The sequence below is a fragment of the Sceloporus undulatus genome, chromosome 3 (genome assembly GCF_019175285.1).
Source record: "Sceloporus undulatus isolate JIND9_A2432 ecotype Alabama chromosome 3, SceUnd_v1.1, whole genome shotgun sequence".
Taxonomy (NCBI): domain Eukaryota; kingdom Metazoa; phylum Chordata; class Lepidosauria; order Squamata; family Phrynosomatidae; genus Sceloporus; species Sceloporus undulatus.
Genome location: NC_056524.1, coordinates 227,925,188 through 227,934,610, shown reverse-complemented (window position 1 = coordinate 227,934,610; position 9,423 = coordinate 227,925,188).

The following is a 9,423-nucleotide window of genomic DNA, read 5'->3' as shown; positions in this document are numbered from 1 at the left end:
TTATGACATATTTTAGTCCCAAATAGATAATAAATTCCCCCAACACAACATAGTGTTATGCTGGATATTTTGTATGATTATCTGAGAATAATTATTCTGAATACATTATGGGCTTATTTCCAAATAAACATGTACAGAATTTTACTGCACACTTACTTAAAGCATAGTAATGCCATTAAGGTTGACTGTCTTGACCTTTTGTTTAAAATTCTACTGCACATGATCCAATGGTATTCACACACCACAGTATCAGGTTTTCCAAAGTCCAAGGATTATCAAACTTGGCTCCCAATGAGTATATCTTGCTTTATTTTTCACCTTAATGTTCCTTGTTCACTACTAGAAGTATATTTTTGCCACTATTGATTTATTAGTTTTCCCTTGTTTGCCTCAGATTGCTGTTTGTGAATCTAGTGGGAATCCTTTTAGGATATTTTATTAATTGTTCTGCAATGTACCTAGAGTCTTTATCTGAACTTTTGGACTTTAAATTCTGTAATAATGGCTTTGGATGAATCTCTGTTCCCTTTGCATGACTCCCCTAGAAAGTGTGATCCGTGAAATCATTTTGAGACCATAGTGTTTACTGATATTTGACTAGCTGATAAAAAAACAGTGCACTCTCAGTTAGATTTACTTTAGAAAGCTTTTCTTATGAGATTTTCTCTCCTTCTGCTCACAGTTATACATATCAAGGTCAAAGCATGATGGGAAATGGTTGCAAAATCAGCAGTTCACAATCTTTCTTGCATTCTTTCCAGGGGTTTCCTCTCAGCAAACAGGTAAATTTGTCAATCTTTATATAATCTACTAATTTATCTAACCATTCCTTAGTGTCCAGAAGTTCTCTTTTCTTCCATTTACTAGCAAGTAGAATATGGGCTGCTGTAGTCATATAGTATGCATGTTTGCCATATTTCTTTTCTAGTAAATCATTTATATTCATGCTTAGCAGATATAATTGTGGATCAAAATTTAGTTTGCATTTCAAGATTCCCATCACCAGCCCATGAATTGCCTTCCAATATTTTTTCACCAATTTACAACTCCACCAGATGTGATGAAATGTTTATACTGGCATTTCCAGCATTTATGCATCTTAACCTTGCAGGTGTTAAGTAACATCTATTTTTCAGCTTGTAAAAGTTCTCTTTTAGATCCAAAACACACTGAAAAAATAATCCAGTTTGAGACCACTTTAGCTGTCCTGGCTCAGTGCTAGGGAATCTTGGCAATTGTAGTTTATTATGGCACCATAGCTCTCTGACAGAGAAGGCTAAATGTCTCACAAAACTACAGTTCCCAGAATTCCCTGGCACTGAGCCAGGGCAGTGAAAACAGTCTCAAACTAGATTATTTTTTTCTGCAGTCTGTTTTGTACCTATGATTGCAGTACCACAAACCTCTGTAAGTGAGCTGAGGAAAAACAATCCTGTAGTATGGGCATGAGGCCAGTGACTTGTCTCTGCCAGTGTCAATTTATTAGTTTTTTAATTAGCAATTGCTGTTTAATTGGTAAGTACTGCTCTGCTTTCCTGCTGGTTATTTTCTTCACTATTGCAACTTGGAAGTATTCTTAAGGTTCTATCATATTCTAGAAGCTCATGGGCTTCTTCGGATAATACTGTGTGTATACACTATGCATGTATGTACAATATATTCACCACCTTCAGTATGATATAGCAGTCTCCTGATGTCTTCCATATTGCCTTTAAAAAATCTCTCTATCATATGCACAATTATTTATTTATTTTAGAAATTATATGTCCATGTTATGCACTTAATAGCCAATAGAATTGAACTTTTTTAAAAAAAAATAGATATCCTCTTGTCTACATAGACTGATGCTCCTATACAGTTTTTCATCTGACTCTCACTGGAAAAATGAAGGCAGGATAAAGACATTGAGCCCTGGCTCCAAATTCCATTTACATGCGTAAGCAGCCACATTGACAGAAATAGATATTCTCTGTATTCAATAATGTAGGGAATATATAGGAATTTAAAATTCCCCCAATCATGACTTACCAGACTGCAGTCATACAAGCAATGTGAGACTTTTCCTCTGTTAATTGGGGTTGCAGCAGACTGATATTTCTTCCTCCTTTCCACAAGCAATCTCGATTGCAAGGATCCTGCTTCTGATTGTCACACCAGAAATTTGCTTCAAACTCCATCTTTACCAGACTCCTTAAAATATGTAGCTTGACCCACTAAAGAAGGAAGTGAATAAAAAGCAGAATTGGTCAGGTGGAGATTGAGAGTTAGAAAGAGAGAGAGATTGAGAGAGAGAAACAAAGAAAGAAGGAAATGGGGGTGGAGTGTAAGGGGGTTTATTATACAGGGCCCTAGCACTGTGTGAATAAAATGCTGAAGAATTGTAAAGGGGTTCATTGCAGTTCACCTCCAATAATATTACATGATAATTATATATTATGCAATAATATGCAATAAAAAGCAGTCCAGAATATAATCATTAGGGTAGGATAAGTCTCATTATGCATATCCGCCCCTCTGAAAGACTCCAAACACTTTCTTATCATACAGGCCAATCAGGGGAGGGACACTTGCCTTTCAGACCTAAGAGGTCTGACAGTTTGAAAGGTTCCTGGATGCTTGAGGGTCATGGTTTCCTGTTGACAAATCACTCCCTCCACTCTATCCCACCTCCATTCCATTCTTACTCTCTACCTCTTCTTTTGTTTTTACCTCTTTTAAAAAACCCAGCTGTTCTGATCCACCACCCACAGCTTATCCTCCACAATGTTCTCCCTTGGCTGTATTCCCAAAGAAATCACATGGATTAGCCTGTCTAACAACAAAACTGTATATTATATATGATATCAGAAGAATATAACAAATTTATAGCTTCTTGAGCTAATTCCAAGTTTCAGTTCAATGCTATGCCCATTTATTCACCTGTAGAAGTATATGTCATTAAATTTAATGGAACTGACTCTCATATCGGCGCACACGTCTATGCTAATTTACTCAGAAGTGTTTGGATGAGCTTCCTTTCTGGAAAGGCTGAAATGTTATATCTTCCTATTTGGGAGTAAGAACCACTGAGCAAATTAGAAAATGTTTCTAAGTAGCATATATAGTAGTGGAGATCAAGCTGGTCATCTGAGATTGCCCATTATAACATTGTTTTGTGGTTTCCCAGCATTTATACATTTCTACCCATTATTTTGTACAGTGGAGCCTCTGCATACGCTGCCTTTTTATAGGCGGCTTTGAGCATAGGCGCTCAAAGCCTTCGGCGCGCGCGGGGCGGAAGGGGCGGCGCGTCCCATTCAATTGAATGGGCGCGCGCACCCGTTGCGCCTCGTGTGCCGCCGCGCACGAGCCCCATTGGAAACAATGGGGCTCAAGCATAGGCGGATTTTTTTATACGTGGGGGGATCCGGAACGGATCCCCCGTGTATAATAAGGTTCCACTGTATATTACCACTCCCAAAGGTTGAAATGCCTCTCTTTACCTGTGGTAAAATATATAAATTAAAACCAGCTAGGTAGGGGATCCTAGGCTTCAAATACATATTTCTTCAGCTCTGTTTTTATTCAATATTTGATCAAGGGAAAGAAAACTAAAGAATATATAGTTATTTTACTGAATAGTACTCAAAAGAGTTATCCTTGACCAGAATAGACAAGGGATCTTTACTGTACAGACATAAACAGCCATATAAAGTATTGTTTTACTAAATGTACAAATCTAGAAATGGTCAGGAATTGTAACATTAATGCACCATTTATGTTTATTTTTTAATTATTTTACTGCTTAAAGAAAACTTGGATAATGTCACAAAAGTGAAATCTCTCCTATAAATACCCCAATAATACATCTCCTAATATAGTCCACTTATATTCAGATAAGTAAATGCTGTTTTTAATACTACAATACATACCTGCTTTTGAGAAAACTGAACTGGAATCAACCGGTTTTGTTGGCTTCTATGCAAGTCACTATCTCCTTAATTTTCTTCCCTTGAAAATGCCACTCATTACTACAAATTATCATAGTTTACAACTAAATGGCCTGCCTGCTGTTGGGGAAAATATGTCGTTCACAATGAAAATATACATAATGCAAGGAAGGATCATTGGAAACTGCTCTCTAAATGAACAACCATATGTCACAGATCATGTATTCATATTTTGGGAAGGAGCTGTCAACATAATTAGTGCTGCCTTATGTATTCAGTAGCAATCGATTGCCAATAAACAAAACAAGATGGTGTAGAAGCACAAAAATGTTGAATAGGATGGAAAACTGAAGGCACTAGTTCTGAGCCCAATCTGTCATTTTGAATCAGAATGTTTAGCTCTGCAAACTTAAGCATTCATTTTTAAAATGGAGATAGCAATGTGTGATCCCTTAAATTCCAAGTAACCCAAATATTAATGGCTTATGGTCTATATGATATTGCACTGTATTTGTTCTATAAGCCACTCAGAGAATTTGTTTTCTTTGACACTATGAAAGAAAAGAAAGAAAGAAAGGAAGGAAGGAAGGAAGGAAGGAAGGAAGGAAGGAAGATGGATGGATGGATGGATGAAGGCCACAGCCTAATGAATATATATCTTCCTTGAAAAGAGAGGCGATTTTCCAAGTGTCTTGAGACATCCAAGTCTAGCCCAAATACAACTTGTAGTTTGGTGCCTTCATAGAATCAGTAGATTGTAGAGTTGGAAGAGACCACAAGGGCCATCCACTCCAACCCACTGCCATGCAGGAACTCTCAATCAAAATTCTCATTCTGTTAACTGAAAATCAAGTCATGTGATCAGAACAGAGACATTAATTCAGAACAATAGCCTTTAAATATTCCCTGAGCGGCCGGCGAACGGAGCGTGAGGAGCGGGTTGGCGTTGCTCCGTCAACCAACTCTCATTCCAGGGAGATAGCCCAGTTTAATCGGCAGATTTCTGGGTCAAACTGCTCCCGATAGAAGAGTTCCAGGAGGTCTCCACAAAGGCTCAATTCCTGACCTCTGCAGTGGGTATCCCAAGGTGCATCCTGGAGGAGCCTCGAAGGGAAGACCCCAACAGAAGCAGAGGGAGCCCGGGACCTTCAGCTCCAGAATTCTAGACTGTTGGCCAACATGGCTGAAGCTTCTGGGAGCTGAAGTCCAAAATCTGTTAAAGGGCATAGTTTTGGGGACCATTGCTCTAAAGGATGATTAAAAACAGCAGTAATAAATTCCTGGCCACTTCATCAATAAATTTAGGACTACTTTTTGCCATGCATCTTAAATTACATACAACTTTTAGGAATGTAGATTCGAATCAAGGCATGTCTAAGTAATCTCTAATAACCTCTAAACAGAGTAATGGTGTGCTTTAGTGATTTATTATCACCATTATTATTGTTATCATTTATTATATAGCACCATCACTGTACATGTTGCTTTGCAAATAAAAGAAACAAACAAACAGTTCCTCCCTCAGGCTTACAATCTAATTAAGACATGACATAAAAGGAAATGGGAGTGGCAGTGAGGGAGGGAGATTACATCACATATGTGCAGTACTCCAATGTAGATGGTAGTTGCAGGGAATGGGCTGAAAATATAGCTGCTGTGAAGGAAACAACTCATTGGTTAAGTATGCTGCTCAAAGCCAACAATTTTCCCTTGCCATCATGTACTACCCCTGGAAAAAAAATGTGATGCCTAGTATTACTCATCAACCAGGATTCTGGCCTGTATTTTTATTCAGGTGATAATGTCTTCTTCTGATTGGGGTCTCCTGTTTTAAAGAGGTCAAGCATCCAGGAGTTTAGTCCACCAAGCCTGATCAGGAAAAAGCTAGACCAGTCTCAAATGAAAATCAGTATCCATGGAAGCAAAGCATAATCCAACACAGTCCAAAGTCAAATCAAACGAACAGTCCTGAGACAAATCCAAAATTGAGAAGAATGTTGTGAGAGAGATTAGTCCTGATCACAAGGCCACAGAGATACACGAACCTGAGACTATCACACAATTACCAGAAACATTGTCTCTGTGGTTCACAGCACTGGATAGCTTTGACTGAACTGATTTACTTATAACTGTGTAGTAAATTATCTCACATGAGCTCATTAACTTGGCATTAACTTAATGTGGAGAAGATAGTCTTTGACATTTCTCTTCCTGGTGTTTTAACTGTAAACAGAAGACAGGATGCAAGTGCTCCCTGGGCTGGACAACATCTGCTTCTGTCACTATAGGATTGTCCAGCCTCCTCTGGCTCTGGCTGGGAATCATTATCTTGGCACTTTTTTCTCTCCCTTTCATCTGAGGAGGTCTTCCCAGGTAAGGCTGGAGGAAAAATTAGCTCAACCACTCTCATATTCACCCTTGTTTCCTCAAACGTCATGTATACATTTTCATTACAGAACAAGATTATGCATGTGGATCAGTTGCCAGTTCAGATTCTTGCCTGGGAGGGCGCGCCACATAAGTATGAGCCATGTGGGGAGGAAAGGCCACAACTTTATTCCACGAAAACCAGCAGCCAAAGGTAGGGTTGGCCAAAAGCATGAGGTCTGGTCATCGTACACCCGCTGTTGTAGATACTGCCAGTCATATATCAGCAAGATTCGGGATGAGCTAGGGGCTGATGGAAACGCCCTCTCATATCCTGCACCTAGTGATTGCATTCAAATTAAATCCCCTAGTCACCGGGAAGCGGTGTCACGTTATGGCCCCGCAACTGGCCACAACGCTGTCCTCATCGCTCCCTGTCCCATGGGACTCCCGATACAGTGCTATGCATGCAACCATATAGACCATGACCACCAGATCCAGACCCTCTGCTGCCGCCACAAAGGCAGTTACGCAGTAACGCTGCTGCCAACCCTACCAACACAAAGCGCACAAGCAGGAGTCCAAGAGGAAGCTGCCAAGCCGGCCTGCAATCCTATCCAAAAGGACATATTGAAAGGAAACACGCATGCCACTCGCGTCCAAGGCAGCGAACCGACGGCAAAACGCTGGTGCCATTGTCCAAACCTTTAGCGTGTCACAACTGAAAAATAGAAATAGCAAAACAAATATAAGCTGCAATCTTAACAACACAAGCGCAACGGAAAATATGGAAACCATTCCCATGAAGTAAGGGAATACAAGGAATTAACTGACATTGCAAACCAGAGCAGGGTCAGATAGAAAGCTCCCATGGCAGCTATTGGAAGCAAGCCCAACTCCAGGATTAATATGAGAGGCAGGACCCCGCCCGAGAAAACTGCGTATGGAAGGGCCTCAGGACAAGACAACCTGGCATGTGAGCCTCTACAAAAGGCACAAAGGTGACGAACTTGCACTGGGTGCGTATGCAATGCCAACATTAAAATCCCAGCACAACGACCACGATCAGACAATTGAGATGAAACTTGGGACAGTGCTCGTGGGCAGCCCCGAGTGCCTACTTCCAGCAGCCAAATTTCATTGTGGAGCAGGTCCCAACGTCCCTGGAATTCTGCGAAGCATGCTGCCTGAATGCCGCATCTAGGTGATAGCTGCTGTGTCTCCACAAAAGCCTGGCCCTGAGAACATTAAGCAAATGGCCGTCTAAATGCCACGCTCGCTCAGGGAAGGCCATAGAGACTACCGCTTTAAAGATGGTAAAGCCCTCCAACCAGTTAGCAAAGGTGTGCTCAGCCGGTGCAACCTTGGGCTCCTTCTTGGCCTTCTTCGTCGAAGTAACAGCAATAGCCTCCTTGCCCTAGCTGGAGGAGGGTGAAGACATCCACGTAGCATCCCCGAAGAATGGCTTTCTAACTTTGCTAGATAAGTAGCTCCGGAGGGCGCTCACCTGGAGCACAAATGGGGAAATCATTCATCTGTGGATCTACCCACCACCCTGGAGTCCTGGACGCCAGGCACGCCTCATGATGGCCCAGCGGGCAGGCCAGGAACAAGGCATGATCAACCCAAAAACCATCCCTCCCGCATGGAACATTAGGTCGAGGTCCACCTGCCACTGCAGGTTGCTCGGACCCCGCAAAACGGGCCATTTGCCGTCTCCTCTTGGCCTTCCTTTTCCTTTCCGTTCCTTGCGCTGATCAGCCGATGACGACGCTCCAAGCCCCCTTTCATCATCTGACGAAGAAGAAGTGAACTGGAACTGGACGCATCGAGGAGCTGGGCACTGGTTCCCTCGCCATCTGAGATGCAGGAACAAAAGAAGGGCGCAGCAGTGGGCAGTCTGACTGGAGTTGTATGCCTGCTGAATCAGGACAGCAATGTGACCTTGATAAATTGGGACTATCTCGGGTGAAAGTGAAGATGCCGCTGCAGGCGAGTGAAGGAGATGAATCTGCGGGAGGCTCTGCAACAGGCGTCCTTTGGGAGTGGAAGCTCTGTGTGTCCGTGCCATGCCAGCCCATGACCTTCTTGGCAATCCAGACTGACCCCCTAGTAGTAGGCCTGGATGCCGAAGGCACAGGAGGTGGCTTGGAGGCATACTGATAAGCCCAAAGAACCAGCAAAAGCAAGCACAAAACCGCACCAGTCAAAATAAACCAGTTCAAAAACTTACTTCAGCCGAGGCTGAGAGGTGTGCCACAAAAAAGGAGGGGGGAGGGCACCCACTGTCAATGAGCTGTCTGGAAGCGTCTCCCAAGAGCTCTTTTCCAACTTAAACCCTAGGCACACCAGTCACAAATTACAAAAGAGAGTGCAGGGCTCCAGCAGGCCTGAAATTGCCAAAGCAACAAATGGCCACCGGGCCAAAACAAAACTGTGGGCCAACTATTCCCGCCAAAAAAAGCGGGGAAAACCCACCCAAGTGGGGGAGAGGCAAGGGGCGCGCTAGGAGGAGGCAAATGCCGCCTCCACAGCCCACTCACCTTAGCTTCCAAATCAGCCCAGACCCGGCCAAGAGCCAAGAGGGAGGGCAAAGCCCTCTGTGCTCGCCTCCTGCCTCTCTCAGCTTGGCTCTGCACACCCAGCAGAGCCCCAAGCAGCAAATGGCACCGTGCACTGGGCAACTGGGCCTAAATAGGCCATGCCCAGGGGGTTGCTGGGAAGGGAGTCGCCCCGCCCTTAGAGCAGCCGAACCAATCGGTCGCCCTGGAGGACCGAGGCAACCATAGAGAGGGACTATCCGCCCCCTAGAGCGGCCTTTCAGAGGCGGAAGTACCTCCCTTTCCCAGCAACCAATTGCCAGCAAGCGTGCCCCAACAAAGCATGCTGGGGCGCTCCACCGAGCCTGCGTCGCCGCTCCGGCGGCAACACGGCCTGCCCGCTCAGTCGGGCGGCCGTCTTTAGTTGTAGTTATAATTTTACTTCTAGTTTTAATAAACTTCACTAGAAAGTCAAGGGGGCAAGGGGATGGCACTTCTCCTCCAACATCAGGTAACAAGCATGCTATTGGGTGGGATCCTATTGGTGACATAAGGGCACAGGTCCTTTGTATTCCATCTAGAATTTA